General features: G+C 47.6%; 2 long non-coding RNA genes across 2 annotated transcripts; both read left to right on the top strand.

The window, feature by feature from the left end:
* Positions 1–113: 113 nt before the first annotated feature.
* On the top strand, positions 114–24,281 carry LOC128947963 (uncharacterized). Its single transcript, XR_008484073.1, has 3 exons — positions 114–246; positions 14,344–14,408; positions 24,161–24,281. It is a non-coding gene; the product is annotated as an uncharacterized LOC128947963 (long non-coding RNA).
* Positions 14,938–15,935, top strand: LOC128947962 (uncharacterized). Its single transcript, XR_008484072.1, has 3 exons — positions 14,938–14,955; positions 15,653–15,728; positions 15,847–15,935. It is a non-coding gene; the product is annotated as an uncharacterized LOC128947962 (long non-coding RNA).
* Positions 24,282–25,739: the final 1,458 nt, after the last annotated feature.

Raw genomic sequence — 25,739 nt, 5'->3', positions numbered from 1 at the left:
GAACGGCGCCGGCGCCGCGCGCCGGAGGCGCCGCCGGAGGAGCCGCTTTCCTGCCGGGAGCCGCGCTCCGTCCGGGGCCCGCAGCGAGCGCGGCGTTCGGCCGCTCAAAGTTCGGCGGTGCCGTGGTTCGGAGGCGCTTTGAGGCATTGATTGCATCGTTGTGTTCGGTTTGCAGCGGGTGTACGCTAAGGGATACGGTGTTCTTCCTGAGTGGTACGGTTCTCGGTGCCGGTAGGGATGATAAAGGTTTGGTTTGGATTCAGTTTTGTAGTCGGATTTTTTTTTTTTTTTTTTTTTTTTTTTTTTTTTTTTTTTGCCGGGGTATTGTGTTTTGAAAGGCGCGCAATGGTTTTTACGGGTCGTAGCGTGAAGCAGCGGCTCGGATTTTAATTCTGTTGCGGCGGCTTTTATTAGCGTGAGTGTGTAGTGTTTGTTTTGTGGGGCTTGAGGTAGCGTCGTGTCGTTCATAGCGGCGGGTTTTTAATTTCGATAATTGCATGTGTGTTTATCGTCTTCCAGGGCTTTTATTTATTTGGTTTGTTTGATTGTAGTGTATGTTTTATGGTTACGGGTAATTTGGGAGACATTGTTTATGGTTACGTTTGTCTTTAGGCTTTGTGTTTGTTTCGAGGCGGTATTTTTATTTTGATAGCTTGAGGCACTATGGGTTTATTCAGTTGGGAATAATTTTTTTGTTGTAAATTTAAGTTTATTTGGTTTTGGGGCTTTTTTTTTTTTTGTGTCCTTTGATGTATTTGGTTGTTGTTTGTCAGTTTTATTTTTGGGAATATGGGTATTTACATGGTGGATCTTTTTAAGTATTTATTTGCGTAGTTATTTTCTTAGTTTTTAGGGGTTGAGATTTTTTTTTTTCCCATTTCGTTAATTAGCTCGGTTTTTAAAGTTATTTTTACACAGGATTGGTTCTTCTTTGAGTTAGTGTAGAGGTAGAATTTTTATTTTTTCAGTAACGTTCAGGATCAGTGGCACTGTTTGGAGTTTATTAGGCTGGTTTCATCTTTTTCAGTAGTTTTTGCAATTTGCTGTATGTGTTTCTATAGGGTTTCCTTTTATTTTGGTTCCATTTTTCTGACGTGATGAGAACTGTTATCGAAAAGAGTGTTGTGTGGCTTTTTCGCTGGCAGTTCTTTGGCTGTTGGAGGTATCTTGATGGTTTTGGAAGGTATTGGTGGGAATTCAATGCTGTTTGTTTTGTCATTTTATTTAGGAATCGCATTTTAAATATACAGTTATAACTGTAACTATATTTAAACAAAACAGATGTGTGGAAGTGGGAATAAACCACTTTTGTTTTTATATATTCGATCTCTTTTCAAAATGTAACATGTAACATAAGTCATTATCTGTTACAATAAGATATTCTGTTTCTTAATAGAGTATTGTGTATGTTGATAGATATATAAATAGAGAATATAAATATAGACACAAGCAAAACTGAAATATAAAAATAGGAATGTGTTGCAAATATATGCATACCCATCAGGGGTATATTAACACAGCCTGGGCTGAGGGGCTTCATTCCTTCTCTGGGATGTGCTGGGGTGAGAGCTCCCCTCTCAATTCAGTGAAGAGGCTCTTTCAGCTTATTTCAGCTGGTTTTCAGCAGGTGTTTCTGGGCATCTAAAGCAACAGAGGCTTTGAAGAGACCGTGAAGAAAACAGCATGGAATACAGGGAGTATTGAAGTTGATGAATTTGCCTTTTGTGTTCAGGGGTGGTAAAGCACCTTTGTAAATTCTGGTTTTGTTCTTGTTTTAGTCCATTCATTGTAGGAGGAGTGCAGCTTCCAGAGGTTCCCGGTTGTGTCAATTACAACACTCTTTTCAGCAGATTCATCATGTCACAAGAGGCATGTGCCCAGTGTGAGGGATGATGTTTGAGATTGAGGCTTCAGGTGAGTTGAGGATTGTGACTGGGAGAGGGAGGGTGAGCAGGTATCCAGTTAGGAGTTATTGTGGGCAGGGGGAGGTTTGCAGGCAGCAGGGTGAGAGAGGGCGTTTATTGAGGGCCCCCCTACACAAGGCTTCTCAGAAGCCTAGCAGAGGTTTTCACATGTCTTACAGCACACAAGGTCATCCACTGCACTCACAGGAATGCCATTTAACTTTGCCTTTCCCTAACCCAGGTGCCACTCCTAATAAAGGCCACAGCCTTGGAATCAGGATGAAGCTGGAGCCTGCAGGAGCCCGGCACACTCAGGAGAGGGCAAGTAGCCGCCTTGGTGGGATTTGTCCCACATAACTCCGGACTCATACTTTGGTTTTGGTTTTCTTCATTGTAGCTGACCGAGAGGCTGACAGGCCATCACGAGGCCCTCCGAGGCAGACTCATTTCAGGTGCAACGTGGATTCCCATCACTGATCATGCAAAAGATAAGTCAGGGGCCACGGCCTGGAGATGGGATGATGGGAGAGTAGTGGGTTGGGAGTTCTTGGGGCAGATTTAAAGATTAGCAGAGGGAAAAGCAATCTTCTCCAAGGGCCTCTTAGGATGGCTAAAGGGAGAGGCTCTACTTTTGATGGCAGCTTTCAGGTGGGCAGTGCGGAACAGCTCTGGTCTGTGTCTTGTTGTCCGGTGTGCTGTGTTCCCTGGTGTGTCTTTGGGGTCCCTTTTGCCTTCTCCCCTCGAGGCCCTCACCACAAGCATGATGTGTCGTGTTTCGTGTCCCCCTGTTTGTCACGTTCTGTGTCACGGGTGTCTGCACTTTTTTGTGCCAGAGCTGTTTTGCCCTGCTGCAATAGGCCTGCTGCAATGGGACAGGCCTGGGGAGTTGAAATTTGTAATGTGGGGTGTACATGGGCTCTAGATGCTATTCCTAGATTGACATAAGGTGTTTGCAGCTTGTGAGTTATCCTGGTGGTGTTTGATGTACTTTGTAACTTTCTTTCAGGTGCAGATGCATTCCATGTGTGGCAGAGGGTCAGGGTTAGGAGGTGCTGGGCCTTCCTAGGAGCGCGGTGAGTAGCAGAGTGGTGGGGTTTTGGCTGATGTGGTGCCAAGACCAGACACTGATGTTTGGTTTTCTTTAATACAGCTGTCTGGGAGACACCAGCCCGGTGCCAGCAGGACTTTCCTAGGTGCCGATGTGGCCTTTCTTTGCACCTGAGACCAGCATCCCCTGATGTCTGAGAGATAAGTGGAGGGCTACGGCCCACAGAGGGGATGGAAGCAGGGTGCTGGGTCAGGACTCCCTGGGGTGGGTGGGGGGTTTGAGTTGGCTCTGGAGACGAGGGTAGCCAAGACGTGGCACCTTAGGCCCCATAAAAGCCAAGTCTCGCTTTTGATCACTTTGCTGAGGGGTGCAGCAGGGCAGAGCAGTCCCGGTATGTATCGTGTCACTTGTCTGTTGTGCATTATGTGTTGTTTGTGTATCTCATGTCTTTTACCTTAGCCCTTTGAGGGACCTGTCAGAAACCCTGGCATCATTCTTAGCATCTGTGATCTCTGCATTCCTTGGCCTGGCACCCAGGCCATAGATGTGTTCCTGATACCTGTCTGAGCTCCCCAGTCAAAAGTTCTCTCTTTGGAAGCATCCAGTCCTATATCTTGTCAGGTCTTGTTCTGAGCTGTATGAACAGCTCTGACCCACCTGGATCCATTATGGTGGATTAGGACTTGAAAGAATGTGAGGGCAGGGAGAGGATTCTGACTGTAGGATTCCTAGGCATCCATCTTTGCTGTTCTTGGAATCAATCATTCAGTTAGCATCTTCTTTCTCCAGGGTTCTTTGAGCCTCATCAGCTCACCATCGGTCTCAGCTTGGTCATCTCCTTTTGCATTCTCTCAGTCCTTGCAGCCATTTTCCTTGCCAAGAGGTTTGCGTCTGTGTTGTGTCCTCATTGTCTGTCACGTCCTGTCCTGTGTCACGGGTGTCTGCACACATTTGTGCTGGTGCTGCTCTGCCCTGCTGCCATAGCCTGGTGCAATAGGAGAAGCCCCGGGGATTTGGAATTTGGCATGTGAGATGTAGTTGGACTCTAGATGGGATTTGTAGATGGACACAGGATGTCTGGAGCTCTTAGCTTATCCTGCAACAGTGTGACTCTTGTCCTAACTTTTTTCAGATTCAGATGGATTAAATCTGTGCCTGAGGGCCCCATCCTTGGTGAGGGGATTGCCCTGAGCAGGTGAGGCCCCATTTGTGTCTGCAGCAGAAGTGTATATGGTGACTCTGTTACAGCACTGTTCTTTGTCTTTCTTTTTAGGAAATAAATCTGGATACCAGCAGTCAAGGTGAGCAGTGGAGAGAAGTAGTTCTTATTACTCAGCTCTCAAGAAAAAAATTGTTCAGCAGATTGATCATGTCACAAGAGGCATGTGCCCAGTATGAAGGATGATGTTTGAGATTGAGGTTTCAGGTGAGTTGAGGATTGTGACTAGGAGAGGGAGGGTGAGCAGGTATCCAGTTAGGAGTTATTGTGGGCAGGGGGAGGTTTGCAGGCAGCAGGGTGAGAGAGGGTGTTTATTTGTTTATTTGAGGGCCCCCCTACACAAGGCTTCTCAGAAGCCTAGCAGAGGTTTTCACATGTCTTGCAGCACACAAGGTCATCCACTGCACTCAGAGGAATGCCATTTAACTTTGCCTTTCCCTAACCCAGGTGCCACTCCTAATAAAGGCCACAGCCTTGGAATCAGGATGAAGCTGGAGCCTGCAGGAGCCTGGCACACTCAGGAGAGGGCAAGTAGCCGCCTTGGTGGGATTTGTCCCACATAACTCCGGACTCATTCTTTGGTTTTTGTTTTCTTCATTGTAGCTGACCGAGAGGCTGACAGGCCATCACGAGGCCCTCCGAGGCAGACTCATTTCAGGTGCAACGTGGATTCCCATCACTGATCATGCAAAAGATAAGTCAGGGGCCACGGCCGGGAGATGGGATGATGGGAGAGTAGTGGGTTGGGAGTTCTTGGGGCAGATTTAAAGATTAGCAGAGGGAAAAGCAATCTTCTCCAAGGGCCTCTTAGGATGGCTAAAGGGAGAGGCTCTACTTTTGATGGCAGCTTTCAGGTGGGCAGTGCAGAACAGCTCTGGTCTGTGTCTTGTTGTCCGGTGTGCTGTGTTCCCTGGTGTGTCTTTGGGATCCCTTTTGCCTTCTCCCCTCGAGGCCCTCACCACAAGCATGATGTGTCGTGTTTCGTGTCCCCCTGTTTGTCACGTTCTGTGTCACGGGTGTCTGCACTTTTTTGTGCCAGAGCTGTTTTGCCCTGCTGCAATGGGACAGGCCTGGGGAGTTGAAATTTGTAATGTGGGGTGTACATGGGCTCTAGATGCTATTCCTAGATTGACATAAGGCGTTTGCAGCTTGTGAGTTATCCTGGTGGTGTTTGATGTACTTTGTAACTTTCTTTCAGGTGCAGATGCATTCCATGTGTGGCAGAGGGTCAGGGTTAGGAGGTGTTGGGCCTTCCTAGGAGCGCAGTGAGTAGCAGAGTGGTGGGGTTTTGGCCGATGTGGTGCCAAGACCAGACACTGATGTTTGGTTTTCTTTAATACAGCTGTCTGGGAGACACCAGTGTGGTGCCAGCAGGACCTTCCCAGCTGACGAGGTGGCCTTTCTTTGCACCTGACAGGGAGCAGCATCCCCAGATGTCTGAGAGATAAGTAGAGGGCTACGAACCACAGAGGGGATGAAAGCGGGGTGCTGGTTTGGGAATTACTGGGAGGGGTTTTTGAATATAATTTGGAGGTGGGGGGTGTTCATAAAGTGGCCCCTTAGGCCCCATAAAAGCAAAGTCTCACATTTGATCACAGTGCTGAGTTGCTCAGGGCAGAGCAGTCCCGGTGTGTCTCGTGTCACTTGTCTATTGTGTGTTGTCTGGATATCTCATGTCTCTTAGCTTAGCCCTTTGAGGGGCCTGTCAGAAACCTTGGCATCATTGTTAGCATCAGTGGTCTCTGCATTCCTTGGCCTGGCACCCAGGCCATAGAACTTTTGACTCAGGAGCGCAGACAGGAATCAGACTCTCTTCTCTCTTTGGAAGCATCCAGTCAGCTGTCTTGTCAGGTCTTGTTCTGAGCTGTATGGACAGCTATGACCCACCTGGATTCATTATGGTGGATTAGGACTTGAAAGAATGTGAGGGCAGGGAGAGGATTCTGACGATTGGATTCCTGGGCATCCATCTTTGCTGTTCTTGGAATAAATCATCCAGTTGAGCATCTCCTTCCTCCAGGGTTCTCTGAGCCTCACAGCTCACCATCAGTCTCACCTCGGTCATCTTCTTTTGCCTTCTCTCAGTCCTTGCAGCCATTTTCCTTGCCAAGAGGTTTCTGTTCCTGTTGTGTCCCCGTTGTCTGTCATGTCCTGTCCTGTCTGTCCTGTGTCACGGGTGTCTGCACACATTTGTGCTGGAGCTGCTCTGCCCTGCTGCCATAGCCTGGTGCAATAGGAGAAGCCCCGGGGATTTGGAATTTGTAATGTGGGGCGTAGTTGGACTCTAGATGGGATTTGTAGATGGACGCAGGATGTCTGGAGCTCTTACCTTATCCTGCAACAGTGTGACTCTTGTCCTAACTTTTTTCACATTCAGATGGATTAAATCTGTGCCTGAGGGCCCCATCCTTGGTGAGGGGATTGCCCTGAGCAGGTGAGGCCCCATTTGTGTCTGCAGCAGAAGTGTATATGGTGACTCTGTTACAGCACTGTTCTTTGTCTTTCTTTTTAGGAAATAAATCTGGATACCAGCAGTCAAGGTGAGCAGTGGAGAGAAGTAGTTCTTATTACTCAGCTCTCAAGAAAAAAATTGTTCAGCAGATTCATCATGTCACAAGAGGCATGTGCCCAGTGTGAAGGATGATGTTTGAGATTAAGGTTTCAGGTGAGTTGAGGATTGTGACTAGGAGAGGGAGGGTGAGCAGGTATCCAGTTAGGAGTTATTGTGGGCAGGGGGAGGTTTGCAGGCAGCAGGGTGAGAGAGGGTGTTTATTTGTTTATTTGAGGGCCCCCCTACACAAGGCTTCTCAGAAGCCTAGCAGAGGTTTTCACATGTCTTACAGCACACAAGGTCATCCACTGCACTCACAGGAGTGCCATTTAACTTTGCCTTTCCCTAACCCAGGTGCCACTCCTAATAAAGGCCACAGCCTTGGAATCAGGATGAAGCTGGAGGCTGAAGGAGCCAGGCCAACTCAGGAGAGGGCAAGTAGCTGCCTTGGTGGGATTTGTCCCACATAACTCCGGACTCATTCTTTGGTTTTTGTTTTCTTCATTGTAGCTGACCGAGAGGCTGACAGGCCATCACGAGGCCCTCCGAGGCAGACTCATTTCAGGTGCAACGTGGATTCCCATCACTGATCATGCAAAAGATAAGTCGGGGGCCACGGCCTGGAGATGGGATGATGGGAGAGTAGTGGGTTGGGAGTTCCTGGGGCAGATTTAAAGATTAGCAGAGGGAAAAGCAATCTTCTCCAAGGGCCTCTTAGGACGGCTAAAGGGAGAGGCTCTACTTTTGATGGCAGCTTTCAGGCGGGCAGTGCAGAACAGCTCTGGTCTGTGTCTTTTTGTCCGGTGTGCTGTGTTCCCTGGTGTGTCTTTGGGATCCCTTTTGCCTTCTCCCCTCGAGGCCCTCACCACAAGCATGATGTGTCGTGTTTCGTGTCCCCCTGTTTGTCACGTTCTGTGTCACGGGTGTCTGCACTTTTTTGTGCCAGAGCTGTTTTGCCCTGCTGCAATAGGCCTGCTGCAATGGGACAGGCCTGGGGAGTTGAAATTTGTAATGTGGGGTGTACATGGGCTCTAGATGCTATTCCTAGATTGACATAAGGTGTTTGCAGCTTGTGAGTTATCCTGGTGGTGTTTGATGTACTTTGTAACTTTCTTTCAGGTGCAGATGCATTCCATGTGTGGCAGAGGGTCAGGGTTAGGAGGTGCTGGGCCTTCCTAGGAGCGCGGTGAGTAGCAGAGTGGTGGGGTTTTGGCTGATGTGGTGCCAAGACCAGACACTGATGTTTGGTTTTCTTTAATACAGCTGTCTGGGAGACACCAGCCCGGTGCAAGCAGGGCTTTCCTAGGTGCCGATGTGGCCTTTCTTTGCACCTGAGACCAGCATCCCCTGATGTCTGAGAGATAAGTGGAGGGCTACGGCCCACAGAGGGGATGGAAGCAGGGTGCTGGGTCAGGACTCCCTGGGGTGGGTGGGGGGTTTGAGTTGGCTCTGGAGACGAGGGTAGCCAAGACGTGGCACCTTAGGCCCCATAAAAGCCAAGTCTCGCTTTTGATCACTTTGCTGAGGGGTGCAGCAGGGCAGAGCAGTCCCGGTGTGTATCGTGTCACTTGTCTGTTGTGCATTATGTGTTGTTTGTGTATCTCATGTCTTTTACCTTAGCCCTTTGAGGGACCTGTCAGAAACTCTGGCATCATTCTTAGCACCTGTGATCTCTGCATTCCTTGGCCTGGCACCCAGGCCATAGATGTGTTCCTGATACCTGTCTGAGCTCCCCAGTCAAAAGTTCTCTCTTTGGAAGCATCCAGTCATATATCTTGTCAGGTCTTGTTCTGAGCTGTATGGACAGCTCTGACCCACCTGGATCCTTTATGGTGGATTAGGACTTGAAAGAATGTGAGGGCAGGGAGAGGATTCTGACCGTAGGATTCCTAGGCATCCATCTTTGCTGTTCTTGGAATCAATCATTCAGTTAGCATCTTCTTTCTCCAGGATTCTCTGAGCCTCATCAGCTCACCATCGGTCTCAGCTTGGTCATCTCCTTTTGCATTCTCTCAGTCCTTGCAGCCATTTTCCTTGCCAAGAGATTTGTGTCTGTGTTGTGTCCACATTGTCTGTCACGTCCTGTCCTGTGTCACGGGTGTCTGCACACATTTGTGCTGGTGCTGCTCTGCCCTGCTGCCATAGCCTGGTGCAATAGGAGAAGCCCCGGGGATTTGGAATTTGTAATGTGAGATGTAGTTGGACTCTAGATGGGATTTGTAGATGGACACAGGGTATCTGGAGCTCTTAACTTATCCTGCAACAGTGTGACTCTTGTCCTAACTTGATTCAGATGGATTAAATCTGTGCCTGAGGGCCCCATCCTTGGTGAGGGGATTTCCCCGGGCAGGTGAGGCCCCATTTGTGTCTGCAGCAGAAGTGTATATGGTGACTCTGTTACAGCACTGTTCTTTGTCTTTCTTTTTAGGAAATAAATCTGGATACCAGCAGTCAAGGTGAGCAGTGGAGAGAAGTAGTTCTTATTACTCAGCTCTCAAGAAAAAAATTGTTCAGCAGATTGATCATGTCACAAGAGGCATGTGCCCAGTATGAAGGATGATGTTTGAGATTGAGGTTTCAGGTGAGTTGAGGATTGTGACTAGGAGAGGGAGGGTGAGCAGGTATCCAGTTAGGAGTTATTGTGGGCAGGGGGAGGTTTGCAGGCAGCAGGGTGAGAGAGGGTGTTTATTTGTTTATTTGAGGGCCCCCCTACACAAGGCTTCTCAGAAGCCTAGCAGAGGTTTTCACATGTCTTGCAGCACACAAGGTCATCCACTGCACTCACAGGAGTGCCATTTAACTTTGCCTTTCTCTAACCCAGGTGCCACTCCTAATAAAGGCCACAGCCTTGGAATCAGGATGAAGCTGGAGGCTTAAGGAGCCAGGCACACTCAGGAGATGGCAAGTAGCCGCCTTGGTGGGATTTGTCCCACATAACTCCGGACTCATACTTTGGTTTTGGTTTTCTTCATTGTAGCTGACCGAGAGGCTGACAGGCCATCACGAGGCCCTCCGAGGCAGACTCATTTCAGGTGCAACGTGGATTCCCATCACTGATCATGCAAAAGATAGGTCAGGGGCCACGGCCTGGAGATGGGATGATGGGAGAGTAGTGGGTTGGGAGTTCTTGGGGCAGATTTAAAGATTAGCAGAGGGAAAAACAATCTTCTCCAAGGGCCTCTTAGGACGGCTAAAGGGAGAGGCTCTACTTTTGATGGCAGCTTTCAGGTGGGCAGTGCAGAACAGCTCTGGTCTGTGTCTTTTTGTCCGGTGTGCTGTGTTCCCTGGTGTGTCTTTGGGATCTCTTTTGCCTTCTCCCCTCGAGGCCCTCACCACAAGCATGATGTGTCGTGTTTCGTGTCCCCCTGTTTGTCACGTTCTGTGTCACGGGTGTCTGCACTTTTTTGTGCCAGAGCTGTTTTGCCCTGCTGCAATAGGCCTGCTGCAATGGGACAGGCCTGGGGAGTTGAAATTTGTAATGTGGGGTGTACATGGGCTCTAGATGCTATTCCTAGATTGACATAAGTTGCTTGCAGCTTGTGAGTTATCCTGGTGGTGTTTGATGTACTTTGTAACTTTCTTTCAGGTGCAGATGCATTCCATGTGTGGCAGAGGGTCAGGGTTAGGAGGTGCTGGGCCTTCCTAGGAGCGTGGTGAGTAGCAGAGTGGTGGGGTTTTGGCCGATTTGGTGCCAAGACCAGACACTGATGTTTGGTTTTCTTTAATACAGCTGTCTGGGAGACACCAGCCCGGTGCCAGCAGGACTTTCCTAGGTGCCGATGTGGCCTTTCTTTGCACCTGAGACCAGCATCCCCTGATGTCTGAGAGATAAGTGGAGGGCTACGGCCCACAGAGGGGATGGAAGCAGAGTGCTGTTTTGGGAATTACTGGGAGAGGTTCTGGTGTGTCGGGTTAATGAACTTCTATGGTTTAATATAGAGGTGAAAATAGAAATAAATATACATTTAAAAATAAATATGAAATTATAGTGGTAGACATAAATATAGATAACAGATACTTACATAAAACTATAATATATGGTATATAATTGTAACATTTTCATGTAGATAAATGATAGTCTCTTATATATATATACACAAAGATATATAAATATACATAGTAAATATAAAAATATTTAAATAGAGTTAAAATAAATTGGGGGGTTTTTTTAGGTTATAGGCCGGGGTTTTTAAATAAATGATAGAAATAAAATATCAATTCCGATATACAAATATATATACAAATGCAAATCTCTGTAACAATTTATTTAAAGAAATATAAATAAAAGAAATCTATAATACAGAAAATATATATCTATTATTATATTAGAAGGTATTCTCTCTAATATATATAATATCTATGAATAAATTAAAATATCCATATGAATATTATTTTAATTTTGAAAAATAGATTTACTTCCTACATTTTTAAATCTGGTTCAAATAAAGGGGTGTCCTTGCTTTTCATTTGGTTAGAGGCAGGAGTTTTATTTTAAATAATATAAGTAATATAGAAATGTGGATCTTAAGATAGAAATATGTAATAAATATATAAGGAGAAATTGCTAAAATATGAATATAAATTTATATATAAATATATGTAAGTAATATGAAGAGTTGTAGTGTAGAATGTAAATAACATTATACGGCAATATAAATTATAAATGGGAATATAAATATAAAAATATGTAAATATAGCTTAAAAGAAAGGGAATGTTTTGGCTTTTATTTAAGTAGAGGCAGGGGTTTTATTTTGAATGTTCCAGAAGTAAAAATCTTGAGGCAGAAATATTTAATCAATATAAAAAATATGAATAAAAATATATAAAAATTCATAAATAACTACTCGCATCAGATGTAATATAGAATATAAATTTATTTTTAACTTGACATTGGTAAAGATAAATGTATAAGTAAGCAATAGACATTAATATACCTTATAAATACAAATATGAATATAAAAATTGAACTTTAGGATAAAGTCTATTTAAATATTGTTTACAACAAAGGGTTGGGGTTTTTTTTATTCCTATTGTGTTAGAGGCAGGGTTTTTATTTTAAATAATATGAATGTAGATATTATTGTTATTTATTTCGAAATATGGAGATATACAATCGAGATATAAATATATATATAAAAACACAAAATATAAAGAAATACCAATAATAGGAAGAGATGTAATGAAGAATACAAACAACAGTATACATAAGTGTACATTTTAAACGTAAATATGAATATGAACCTGAAAACTAGAATTTTAAAAAATATTTGAATAGAGTTGAGAAGAAAGGGGTTCTTTTTGGCTTTAATGTGGATGGAGGCAAAGGTTTTATTTTAAATAATGCAAGTGTTACAGAAGTAAAAATCGTAACAGAAATATATACTTACTATGTAAAAATATGTATAAAAATATACAAATAAATTTAAGTTTTAGGGATATATGCAATATGGAATAGAAATGTATTTATAAAAAGAAATGTATAAATGGACAGTGTACATCAATATCCATTGTAAATAGAAATGTGAATATTAATATGAAAAAACTTTTAAAAAAATATTTAAATATTTTTTAAAAGAAATTGTTGGGTTTTTGGGGTTTTTTTTGTGTGTTGTGTTTTGTTTTGTCTTTTATCCTATTAGATTAGAGGCAGAAGTTTCTTTTTCCTCTTCCCCGTTGTTTTGGGGCATTTATTTCAGAGCAGTTTTCGGCGGGGGCCGCCCCTGTTCTTTTTCGCCGCCTTCCCTGCCCGCAGCCCCGAGGCGCGCTGCGCCCCCGGCTGGGGCGTGCGGCAGTGCTGCCGCCTTGTGGGCAGAGCGCGGTACTGCAGCCCTGCACCGAGAGGCCGCCACCTTGGGAGTGGCGCGTCACGGGTGTCGCGGACTTTTAATTGACCTTCTCAGCATGGCGGCGAAAAGGGCGGGGAAGTGGAGGACCGGGGTGGGTGTAAGTGGACTGCCTGCACAGAATACTGACGTCATGGCGGCTCCGACGGATTTTTCTGTGGCGTTTCATGTGTACCCGACACATGCTGTGGGCTCAGCGGCGCCGCGGGCGGGGTAGTTTGGCGGGTTTGTGCCAGGCATCTGGGTTAAACGCCTCGCTGTGCCGGGGTCCTCTGACGGCCGCTTTCGCGCCCTGAGGGAGCCGAGCCGGGCCGAATTGTTCCGAAGAGCCGAAGAGCCGAGGGTGGCCGAAAACAGCCGAGTTGACCCGAAGGGCCGAGGGAAGCCGGAAATAGCCGAGTTGACCCGAAGAGCCGAGGGTGGCCGAGAACAGCCGACTTGAACCGAAGAGCCCAGGGCGGCCCAAAATCGCCCAGTTTACACCAAGAGACCATGATAGCCGACTGGAACCGATAGCCGAGTGTAGCCGACACTGGCCGCATTTAGACAATGTGCCCAATATGACCGAGTTTAGTCGAACCGTGCCGAGTTCGGCCGAAGAGCCGAACTGAAACGACTTTAGACCAAGAGCCGAAGCAAGCCGAATTCAGCCGAGTTTCATTCAACAGAACCGAACAACGCCGCAGCGCTGTGCCTGCAGTGCGCCTGTGCAGGCGGCAGGGATCGCTGTGCCTGCAGTGCTCCGAGGGAGACGGCAGGGGGCACTGTGCCTGCAGTGCGCCTGTGCAGACGGCAGGGATCGCTGTGCCTGCAGTGCTCCGGGACAGACGGCAGGGGGCGCTGTATAAAGTAAGTAGAAAATATCAACTCTCTATAAGAAGGAATAAAAGCTCTATGTCACGTGCAGCAGTAGAAAATTTCAGGCTCCCAGGGAATAAATAGTTTTCTTTAAATCCTTTTCGTTTTGGAGGTTTTTTTTTTTTACTCCCAGGTAGCCTGATAGTTTCTACTGCTGTTTTTTTATTCTAAAGCTAGAAAGGTAAACCAAGATCAGAAATACAAGAAAGGGAAAGGGAAGGGAAAGGAAAGGAAAGGAAGCGGGAGAGCAAGAGGGAAGGGAAGGGGTGAAAAACAGAGTGAAAAAAGAAAAAAGGGTTGGAGGGAAAAAGAGAGGGCATTCGGGAGGAGCGGTGGTGCCTCAGGTCCTTCCCCGCCCAGGGGTGAAGGTCCCGTTTGATGCCCGGGAGGGACTGCAGGTCCCGGCGCTGGGGGACGGAGCCGTGGCTGTCAGCCCGAGACTACAACTCCCGGCAGGCCCTGCTGCCGGCACGGCGCGTGACGCAACGGCTGACGCGGCACATGAGTGGCTGGCGGGCCAGGCGGCCTGCGCGCGGCTGTGCGCGGGCCGCTCCCGGCACCTCTCCCGCGCGGGGCGGCGACGCTGGACGGGCGAAGCCTCCGTCCAGCCGCCCGCACGGCGCCGAGCAGCGCGGAAGGAGCGTCCGCCCGGTTCCTCGGCCTCACTCGGCGGGGCGGGGGGCGGGGCGGTGCTTTGCTGCCGCGGGCCGGGAGCTGCGGGAGCCGCCCCGGGCGAGCACGGCGAGCACCTGTGCGTTTTTTTTTTTTTCCTCCAAATCGGGAGTAAATATAGCTGAGTAAAATTAGCTTGGTTTTGTTCCTTCTTTTTTAACTGAATTGTTTTTATTAAAAATCCTATTTGAATGTGTAGAAAAAGTGGGGGTGTCCTGTAATATATTGTAGCTTTTCTTGTTTACAGGGTACTCAGAAAATACGTCTCCCTTAGAGTCCCACAGAAAGGTTCTCAGTGCGATCTCTATCAAGGTATGTATTTCCAAAGAAGTGATCCCTTTAGGTATTTGCCTGTGTACCTTTTCCTGTTATTCAGAGCTTGCCTTCTGTGGGTTTTATGATAAACCTGTAAAACCGGTTTTGCAAGTCTTAATCGTTGAAGGCAGCATAGAGCCTGTTCTTGACCAGACAAAGGGAAAAAGTGTGACTTTCAGGCTGAACTTTTTCATTTGACTTGTCATTTTTCATTTGACTTGTCTTGAATTATTTAAGAATAGAGAGAACTAGAAAAAGAGAGAAATAGAATTGGTTATTGAGCACTCCTCAAATGCTCACCATGATTCAGTGTAGAGCCAAAGGGCGGGGTGATGGAACAGAACTCTGTGCTTTAGAAGGAAAGAAATTTAAACCTGACCTCCACAGAGTCTCACTAACTTCTGTTGTTTTAAAATACAAAATACGTTCAGGAAGTGTTGGAAGTTAGTATTTTGGGAAAGAAATGGCAGTTCCACAGAACATTCCATTTAACAGTAAATTGGAGGAGAGCCCAAGAGAAATTTTTCATCCCTTGATAGAAAAGGTAGGAAGTGACTTTTTTTGGTTTGGTTCTTTTTTCTTTATTATTTTCTGGAAATAAAAGTAATTAAGTATAGGTACTACTGGTCTGTTTCTTCCAGTAACAGGTGATAATAATAGTAGTAGTAATAGTAAAAATAATAATAGAAATAATAATAACAGTAATGTAATACTACTTAAACTGTCTTTATCCATTGAACTGGCCATTTCAAATCAAAACTTCTAAACACAAATCAAACCATCATCCTTGTAGAATCTTTCACAGCAGTGGGCTAAAGATCCTGGTTTTGTTGACAGGATTTCTTGGTTCTGGAAGAACAAGAGGGAAGTAGAAGCCTAACTACTTCTAGCTCACAGACCCGTCCAGTGAACAGAGCTTTGTATTTTGATGGGCTTGTGATGACTTTGAAATCAATTGGTCATTACAGTAAAAAAAATTAATGTTTTTTTGAACGTGACAGCAGAAATAACTTTAAGCACCAACTTAATAATAATAGATCACCAATTTAAGTTAAAAATTCATGCTATACTATCAAAATTTAAAGGTAAATGATTATGTATTAGGTGATGGTATGAAGTGTATGTTCTAATGTGTAGGATGTATGCAAAGATACATACATACCTGAAAGTCCTTAGAGGAAACAAATTTTTATGTTTGCTGTCTGACTGTTTATCATACAATATTTGTTTTTATTTCGCAGGGCTCGGTGAATTTTAACTTTGGAGTCCTCTATGCTAAGGATGCTCAGCCTGCAGATGATGAAATGTTCAGTAATGGTGAGTTTTTCACTTTCTCTTTAATTGCTATGCTGATCTGAATAAGAAAAAAACAAAAGTAAGAGGAAAAAAAGAGGATGGTTTATTATTTTTTACACTGTTATGTTTGTTTCCTCAGTATTTGCTGCAGCTCTGCTTACCCAAGCTTTGGGTTCCTTCTGTCCCACTGGGAGTTGCCCAATTTGGTTGCATCTGGTGAAATTCACCCCGAGACCTTACAGAACTAGCTCAAACTACGTGAGAGCCATTTGCAGTTCTCTCCACACACCTGGAGAATGGGTGACGTTTCTGAGGATGTGGCAACTGTACTTCTATCAAAACTCAGTCTGTGAAATTTCTGGGGAAAACCCTTCTGTGTCCTGAAGGGTTCAAACTCTGCTGAGGATCCAGTTATCAGGTGCTCACCTGGATGGTTCCAGCTCTTAAAGTGAACACTTGTACTCTTGCCCTGTAGTTTACATCCATTGTATTTTTGTTATTTTGCAAGATTTTATGTCTTTGCAAAATATTGTGCATTTTGCTCTTTGGAACCTCTCAGATTGTTCTTTGGTGTAGCGCCACCTCATGGGACACTTGGCTGCTGTCCTAAAGGAGATGGTCGCTAGAATTGTAAATTCTGGAGAGTTTGTAAGTCTTCTGTCCCCAGGGAGCTGCCATGCTTTGTTTACTTTTGTTCTGTTGGTTAGGCGCTGCTTCTCATTGCAAGTATGAATTTCAAACTACCCTGTTCTCTTTTTAACTGTTTTCCTGGTTCTCTCCATACGGCAGGGAAAGACTCTCGTATCCTTGTCTTCAGGCTCGGTGCTGTCCACGAAGATACGGAGACTAGAAAAATCATAAGAAGCGAAATATGACTGCAGGGAAAACAAGCTGGAGAGAACAAAAGGTGATATTGTTATCCTTACCCTGTGTTAGAAACATCCACTGTGCTTTGATGCTGGCAGCTGCCAGGGGCTTGTTAGCTCTTTTTAGGCAGGTGTAGGTGCTCGCTTGTAGGTTTTTTCTCTGGACAAGTCAATTCGAACTTTGCTAAGCTTATATTTGCAGATTACTCTCTAGCACAGTCCAGCATGACATTTTTGAATGCTGTAAAAAAAACATGTTACTTGGAAATTGCTAATGATGAGAAGCTTTAGGGGAAAATAAGATTTCAGGGTTGGGAGACGTGAGAAGAATTTTGTGGGGATGTTAGACTGAAGTAAAGCACACTTTAGGCTGGACTGGCACGCTGGCAGGTCCCCTATTAAACAGTAGTGCTGAGATTAGCCTGGGGGTTGCCCATTGTTTCTGTAGAAATCAGTGTTTCCTGGTCTTCAGAAGTAAGCTGCTTTGAAAAGCTGGAAGGTGCAGCATGGTGACAATCCGTGTGCTCTGGATTAAAAGTAGATTTCAGAAGGGTGCTAGGCTTTTGTCTTTTCCTCGAAGCCGATGTAATCCTATTGAGGAGTTTTTAATTCTGTGCTGCCACGTCATCGATCAGGGCCCTGTCGTACTAATCATCATACAGATACAAAACAAAAAATCGGACCCTGTCCCAACCACTTAGAGCCCAGAACACGATTTCCTCGGGCTGCCATTTGTGTGCCATCGGCACTCACCACGGAAGCGAGCTGGGGATTGTTGCAGCTGCTGGGAACAAACCGCTCCTCGTCACACAGGAACGGAATTGGGACGACGCCTCGGCCAGCCCCTCTCTGCCATCGTCTCCTGAATCTGCAGCAGAGCAGTTCCGGTCCATCCGGGCACGTGTAATCCAGTTCCCGATGATCTGAGCGCACGGAGCAGCGCTCCGCTGCCGTGGGGGGCTCAGGGAAGGCAGAGTGTGCATTGTCATCTTCCTGAACCTGCAGACGAATCCAAGTGAGAAGCCACAGGGTGGAAATCAGTCGCATATATGCTAAACGAAACTTGCAGGTTTTTTTTTAAGAATTGTTTCTGCTTGTTCTTTGTTGTGCTTCAGCGCTTAGAAAACCTCTCTTTAAAATCAGTTCAGTTCATCAGTTGAGCCTTTGTTTGCAGACCCTCAGTGAGCAGAATTTGTTGCAGACTCAGTGCACGCTGTGCCGGCCTCCCGGGAGTGTGAGGAGCTCACGTGTGCTGCTTTTTGCTTTAGGACGCTCTGAGGTATTTATTCCTTTTGGGATACATGATGAGAATTGCCAAGAGACGTAGTTACAAGGTATGACATGGGGAAAAAGCCTGTGTGGTTGGAATGTTGTTGCTGTCAAAAGTTAATTTTTCCTTCTTTCTTAGCCAGTAGTTAGCTTTTTGCTTAATTTTTGTGGTATCATTATTTTATTGTTTAAAAAATTCCTTCAAAATCACTTTGGTGGTTGGTGTTGGCCACCAGTACCTTGTTCAGATTTGCCTATTTGCTTGTAGCTAAAATGTTCACATCTTGTTTATCATTCTATTTAAGAAACTGCTGCCCAGCCAACTAATAACTGAATATGCATCTGTCTGGGACACGGAGAGAGGATTTAGGTAATGTCTTTGTTTCCAGAAAAAAGTTCCAGTGTAGTTTCTAAATAGAGGAGAAGGGGATGAAGACTCGGGGCTCTGATGCCATTGGGGCACCCCAAGGACCCCAGGAGAGGGAGCCCCGCTGCAGTGCAGGAGCAGGTATGTTCTCATGTAATACTGAACAAATTATAAATATAAATATGACAATTATAAGCATGAAAATATTTTTTAATATAGTTAAACAAAGTGGGTTTTTTCATTTGTCAATAGGCAGTGTTTTGATTGTAAAAATTATAACTACAAATAATATAAAGGGAGAAATCTAAGTATAGAAATAGAAATATATACAGATATATATAAAATTTAAACCTATAAGAAAAAATTAGTTGTAGCAGTAGATGTGATACCTAATATAAATAATAATTTAAATACTTTCCTAGAATTTTGTATCTATTATATATAATTATGAATATAATGCATCAAAAGAAACTATAAATATAAATGTGAATATAATTATACAAAAGTATAAAAATATTTCAATATCGTTCAAAAGAAGGCTTTTTTTGTGTTTATTTGGTTAGAGACGGGGGTTTTATTTGGAATAATAGAAGTATTATGGAAGTATAAATCTAAATATAGAAATATACAGTCAATAAAGAAAGGTATTTATAAGAACACGACTGAACGACGCCGCCTTCGGCCGAATGGAACGAGCTCAGCCGAACCAAGGCGAGACCGGCCGAACCTGACGGGCTCGAGCGAACCGAGGCCAGGCTTGCGAGGCTGCCTGAACGGAGCCGAGCTCAGCCGAACCGAGCCCGCCGCTCTCGTGCGCGCTAATTAGCGCGAGTGCGGTCACAGCCCAATGAGCTCCTGTGCCACCCCGCGCTCCCGGTCGTGTCGGTGCGATGGCCGGGCCGCCCGCGGGACGCGGCAGCAGGAGCGCCCCGAGCCGGGCGAGTTTAACGTGAGGCGGCGCCGCTTGCCCGCCGTCGGGGAGGCGAGCCGAGCCGAGCTCAGCCGAACGCGCAGAGAGCGGCTCCGAGTTGGGCCGAAGCGCGCCGAAGGGACGAATGCAGCCGAATGCGGCCGCCAATAGCCGAGTTTAGCCGACAATAGCCGAGTTTAGCCGAAGAGCCGACTGGAGCCGAGTGACTCCGGAGCGAGCCGAGCTCCCCCGAGCGCAGCCTCCCGGGCAGGGCGAGGCGCCGGGCCGGGCTCGGGGTGCAGCCGGGGCTCTGTGAGGCTTCCCCGCCTGTCCCTCTCTCTCGCCCTCCTTCCTTCTCCCCGTATTCGCCTTCTCTCGCTCCCTTTCCCCCATTCCCTCTCCCCCCACAAGCCCGGCTCCTTCCTGTCCGGCCCCTTCCCCGCTACTCCCTTTCTCTTCCCCGTTTCTGCTTCCTCTGTCCACCCTCCCTCTACCCCCCTCCCGGGCTTTCCCTTCCCGTGCCGCTTTCCTGCACGGCCCGCCCTCCCTCGCCGCCCTTTGTCATGCCCTGCTCTCGCTCCTCTCTTCCGGTGCCCGCTTTCCTTCTTTGCCGCGCAGCCGCGGGGCTCGGGGTGCCGGAGAATGAAGGCCCGAGGGTATGGGGATTCATCCGTGGTGCTGTTAACACAGTCAGAATGGCTCAGTGACTCCGTGCCAGGCTGGTGTGGCCTCAAAGGCTGCCCCTGCTGCTGGCAGAGTGTGTGAAGCGTCTGCTGAGCGGGCAGCGGCATCCCCCCGAACACCTTCTCGCAGCAGGGACGGAGACGGACCCAGCCCAGCGCGTGGAAATGGATCGCTCCAGCTGAACGCTCAGGTGAAGCGAGCAGAGAGCGTGCGCAGCATGAACCAGGTGAGCTGCACGTCTCCAGGGTAATGATTCTTGCACCTTCAGAGCCACAGTGTCGCTGAGCTTTTTTTTTCCCCAGGCTTTCCATCACCTCTCAAACAGACGAATGCTCCCCTTGGAGGCTGCTGTGCCCTGGGGAGCCTGGCAGGTGGCCCCGTTGGTGAGAGGAGGGCAGCTGCAGGCAGGCAGCCCCCAGGAAAACACGGGAGTTTCAGTGGTTTCTGATGCCTGAGGAACGGGGAGATGGCGTGAGCTGAGCAGGAGTTAAGCACGGTCGTACAGAGGCCTGGCTGTTATGATTTAAGATGGCTTATTGAATATCTGTAGTTTCTATAGATATTTGTATATCTGTCCAAGTAGGATATAGAGCCTTGTGCAGGAGAAAAAGAACTCTTGATGTAAGATATGACCTGGGGGAGGCATCATGCCAGGCTATCCCTTCCAGATTTGGACGGCTTCAGTGTCTTGTGTGGCATGATGGGAAGTTCTGAAAATTAAGATTTCCTCTTTGGTGCGGGTCAGATGGGTGATGCCTGGCAGCTCGTGCACTGCCACTGTGCTAACCTGTGTGCCTCTCCTTCCCTCCCTGCTCCACAGGCAGCGCAACACGGGAGCAGCAGGGAGAGCTGGCTTTGTCCTGGAGGATCCAGGAGCTCGCGGTGGATATCTGAGCCTGCAGCTCCAGGCTGCCGCAGGACACAAGGGCTGCACACACCCAGAGCGTACAGGTACTGTCACAAACGTGGGCTGTCGTGGCTGAGCCCTCAGGAGCTGGCGGTGCCAGCTGGGAGAAGAACAGTAGCTTCCAGCCTTTTCTTTTGTCTGCGTTTCCCCGTGTTCAGTCAGTCTGATTACTTCTGGGCATTTGCCCAGCAGGGTGTGAAATGCTTCAAGGGCTAAAGGGGGCAAAAAAGGGAAACACAAACTATAATCCACACCTCAGGAGGGAGAAGACATCTGTCAGGACAAACTCTTAAGAGAAATGGGATGAAGAATACTTGTTTATTCAGTCTTTGGTATGTGTAGCTAGTTCAAAGAGGTCTCCCAGTCCTTCCCATTAGCAGAGCAAAGGAAGAGCAGCAAAGCCCTCAGGCTAAGCCATTAAAAGCAGCAGCAGCAGCAGCAGCAGCTTTGTGTGCTGGAGTGTGGCAGGCATTCCTAGGTTTGCTTTTTGGTTTTGCATCTAGCACTGGTAGAGGAGAGTTCTTTGCAAGGTGATAGTTCCAGCCTTGTATTGAAATGTGAGCAAAGAAGAACTTTGTCAGTTGGATTGGGGTTTATTCACAGCACTTGTAAACAGAGTTAACATTCAGATAACATGTGCAGGGAGTGTGTGCTGTGGGTTAGCACAAGTGACAAAGGAAGTGGGACAGGGACAGGGCACTTTTCCCTTCAAGGTACTGTCTTTCTTTGGAAGAATGATGTGAGAGCAGAAAAGTTGCAATGGCATTGCAGTTCCCTGCACAGAATATACCCAGGGAGGTGAAGCACAGCCCAGTGGTGCCATTCACCTGCGCCCCAACGGGGAGCATCGGTGAAGTGAGGAGGACTGAGGAGCTCTCCCCTTGAGCAATCACAACAGTCATGTCAACGAGTGTCACCCTTTTCCAGACCACTGGCATGTGCTTGGGGACAATAACCTGTGTTTTTTACAGCCAGGTCTTCTGAGCCGCTGCTCGCTGCTCGCAGTGAAAAGAAACTTGTGTACAGGCACTCTGCAAAATTGTCACCTCAGATGTCACTGAAGCACAGCTTTGGCTTTCAGGCATCTCCCCTGCAAGCTGTCCCTTGCGGCGTTTCCGCACTGGATTCATTGTAAATTCATTCCTCCCGTTTTTTATTTGTAATTTCCAAAGAATATCAGTCGACTTTTACAGCCTCTTCAGGGCTCCCCAAGCTTCATACCACACCTAAATGCTCGTTTTCACTGCCTGAAGGGCTTCTCTCACCCGAGTGATTCTATGAATTTGGCCTGTACTTCAGCTTAAGGGGAAAGCTGTACATTGATTGCATTTTGGAGAAAAAGATTTGACCGTCCAGCTGTAAATTTATCTTGTGTTTTGCCTTCCAGGTTCGCTCGTATTGTAATTTGCAAATGGCACGGCAAATGCCACGAGAGCAGCTGGTGAAGGTGGCTCAGAAGCAATGACAAGAATGTGCTGCAAAGTTGGGTCCAGCAGTCCAGCTTCCCGACACGGTAGGGCAGGCACACCTTTTGATAAAGCATCAAACGCTGTAGTTTTTATTCTTGGTGTTTGTCTGCGCTCCCATTCTGATCACCCCTTGAAGTATTATTTTTCAAAATGATATCTAGGAGAGAAATCATGTTTATTCAGGGGGAGCCATAATTTTCATCTGTTCCAAATGCACCAGGTGTGTTTTAAGGCCTGCACACACAGCAAGAGCCGCAGAGCTTGTTGTGCAGTTTCCTGCGGCACTGATTTATTCTGTATTCCAGTAACCATGCCCCGGGCTGCCAGCCAGGCTCAATGCCAGGAGCGGGAGGAGCAGACCCGAGAGGTGCTTTGGGTGGAGCCCAGCCAGATTTCAGGCAGCCCGCAGAGTCTGCCCTTGCAGTCCACGCCGGTCTGCTGTTGCCATCTGCTGGAAAAATCCCTAATGGATATTTCCAAAGGTGGGGAGGAGCATCCGCTCCTGTCACGGACCTGCTGGGGGCTCTTTGCCCTCTGGCTCCGTGCGCTCTGCCCAAGAACAGCGTGTGCAGCAGGCTGTCACCGCTCTCTGCAGGGTGAAGCACCTTCAGCCAAGGTCAGTGCAAGAGCAAAACAATCCTGCCAGCAAAGCCTGCTACTAGAGAGGCAAACAATGATCCTTCCAAAGGAATTCATCCTTCTTCTCCCTTACAACTCTCCTGTGTCATCACACCGCAGAATGGTTTGGGGTGGAAGAGATCTTGAAAACGACCTAGTTCCACCCCTGTCCTGGGCAGGCTCACCTTCCTCTGGGCCAGGGTGCTGTGCTGTCGCAGATCAGGTGGCAGATCTGTGGAAATTGTAATGATAATATTAAGGCGTGTCTCTTATTGCCTTGCCATTCGTGAATCCCGAGGCTGTCTTGTCCTAGTTTAGCTTTCTGATGTGGAGGAGCAGAACTGCCAACTGATATGGAATTTGGTGCTCTCTGTGGAGTGACGTCCTGTAAAATTTCTGTCCCAGGAATGCTGTCACAATGGCTCTGCTCCATAAAGAATGACACGGCCTGATTGTCAGCAATTTTTGCTGCTGCAATAGTGTAAAAATGCTAAAATTTGAACACCGCTTATTATTTCAAAAGAGAATATTTTAAAACTGGAAGAGATAGCTGAAATTACGCCTGAAAGGTAGCAAGAGCAAATACATAGAATATTTCTCCCTGTTTGTAGATATACTTTTCATTCAAAGTTATGCTGATGGGGATATGCTTTTATGTATTTAGTGACTTTACAGATTTATTCCCCGAGTTTTTTGAGTTCACAGAGTCATGGAATAATTCAGGTTGGAAGGGGCTCTAAAGATCACCTCGTTCCGAGCCTGGTGCCGTGGGCAGGGACACGGTTCCATGGACCAGGTCGCTCTGAGCCTGATCCCAGAGCACCAATGGGCCTTGGAACACTTCCAGGGATGGGGCAGCCCCAGCGTGTGTGAGCAACCTGTGCCAGCCAGGTGCCAGAGGAGGAAGAAAGCCCTTCCCAGCTGGAGCAGAGGCTGCTGCAGCTTGGCGCAGCCTCGTGTCACCGAGTGTGTGAGACAGAAGGGCCCTTCCCGTGGAGGGAGAACGGCACTGAAAGATCTTTTTTGGGAGGAGCGGAGCAATGGAACGCCAAAGCAGCCTTCAGTTCTTGCAGCAGAGTTGGGAACAACTGGAAGCAGGAGCAGAGCTGGCCTGGTGCCTGGCAGCTCTGCAGGCAGTGGGGATGGAGAAGGTGCAGTTGTCTGTCTTCTTGGCTGAGTCTTGAAAAATGAGGCACTTTTCTGTAGGTCCTTTTCAAGCATTACGTGGCAGTTGCCCCTAGAAGTCCAAAGGCAGCTGTTTTCTTAGCAGGAGGAAGTCAGGAAGGGGCAAAGCAGGCAAAGACATCAGATAAGTCTGGATAAAAATCTTGGCTAACCTGTTTTTTCCCCCTCCTCCAAACAGGCAATTCTGAAGCGCTGAGCAGAGATCTGCCCCCGGGAGGCAGAGCAGAGCCGATCTGTGAGAGCTGACACGGGAGCTGTGGTGAGGACAGCTGCTCCCCTGCCTCGGTGTGGGACCTGCTGAGCTGCCGTTCCTGTGCTGGGAGTGTTTCTCCTCTCATGCAGGCAAGCCAGAGAGCTCCGGGGAAGGAGCAGGTAAGGTTGAAGTGCCGAGATCTCCCCGGTAAGAAGTGACGTGACAAAAGGAAATGGCCTCAAGTTGCAGCAGGGAAGGCTCAGATTGGCTTTGAGGACCAATTTGTTCACTGAAAGGGTGGTCAGGCGTAGGAGCGGGCTGCCCAGGGCAGTCCCCATTGCTGGAGACATTTGAAGCATGGCAAGATGTGGTGTTTAGGGACCTGATTTGGGTGGGGGCTTGGCAGTGCTGGGGCAGCAGCTGGGCTCGATGGCCTTAGAAGGCTTTTGCAGCCTAAAGGATGCTATGGTTCTGGAAAGCCTCGACCCCTCTGGCTCCGACACAGCACCTGGATGCTGACGGAAGGAGGCTGGTCATGGAGCCTGGAGGTGCCTGTGCCACAGGGAGGGAGAGGGCAAGGCAGTGTCACCTGCAGGGAGGGTCTCGTCCCCAGAGAGCGGCCAGTGACTCCATCCGTGCCCGGGGCTCTGGGTGCACCCTCGGGGTGGACACCTGCCCTCAGGTTTCCCTCTGGGCACCCGGGGAGGGAACTGGGTCCATCCGTGCGGCAGCTCCAGGGCCTGCAGGCTCTGGGGCCCTGCAGCCGTGTGCCCTGTCACAGGGCGGCAGGGACGTGACACTGCCCGGCCGCGCCGCTGGCCTGGGATCCTTGCTGCTTTCCTCCCGATCCCATATGGCTGTAGCAGCAATCTTGTGTCTTTTCTTTAAAAGTGTCCTTGGGAGAGTTCAAAGAGAGGGTAATTAGTTATGTCAAAGCCTACATATTTGACCTGTTGGCACTCAAGAGAAAAGACAAGAACCTGCTTGGCATCCTTGTGCCTGGAAGTCATTGTGACCCAGGGAAGTGAGGAAGGGGCTGGCCGAGGTCACTGAGGCTCTGAGATGGAGGTGAGTTTGCATTCCAGTTGATTGGAACGGAGGCTCATCAGAAGTTTCCTCGGCTATCCAAGGCACAGAGCCCTGGAGCCAGGTGAGCCTGAGCTGCTGCACGCTTGCTGTGAGCTTTGGGGTGAGGGTGCATCGTTGCAGGCCTGGGATGGATTGAAATGCGCTGAGGAAAGCAGAGGGAGGGAGGGAGGGAAATGCTCTGTTAACTTGTGCCAATTCTTGTGTCAGACTCATCACGGCGGGACAGCATGGAGACTGAAAGTGTGAGAAGATGCGGAGGGGAACAGAGAATCTGACGGGAGCAGCGAACGAGCACGAGTGCAGGAATTTTGCTTTTTGCTTGGATGTAAACTCAGGAGTTGAAAGGAATTTGGGAGTGAGAAGGGACATTTCAGAAGGAGAAGAAGAAAAAGAGGTTGTTGTTGTTGTTACAGTCCTGGCAAAATCTTTTGTTCTAGCTAATAAAAGAAGTTAGTTTAAGAAATAAAAAGAAAAA

Source organism: Melozone crissalis, unplaced genomic scaffold, assembly GCF_028551555.1.
Source record: "Melozone crissalis strain CALT ecotype California unplaced genomic scaffold, PUWL_Pcris_2 ptg000111l_1, whole genome shotgun sequence".
Lineage (NCBI taxonomy): Eukaryota > Metazoa > Chordata > Aves > Passeriformes > Passerellidae > Melozone > Melozone crissalis.
Note: the sequence above shows the minus strand (reverse complement) of the source record. Positions and strands in the feature narration are given on the sequence as shown.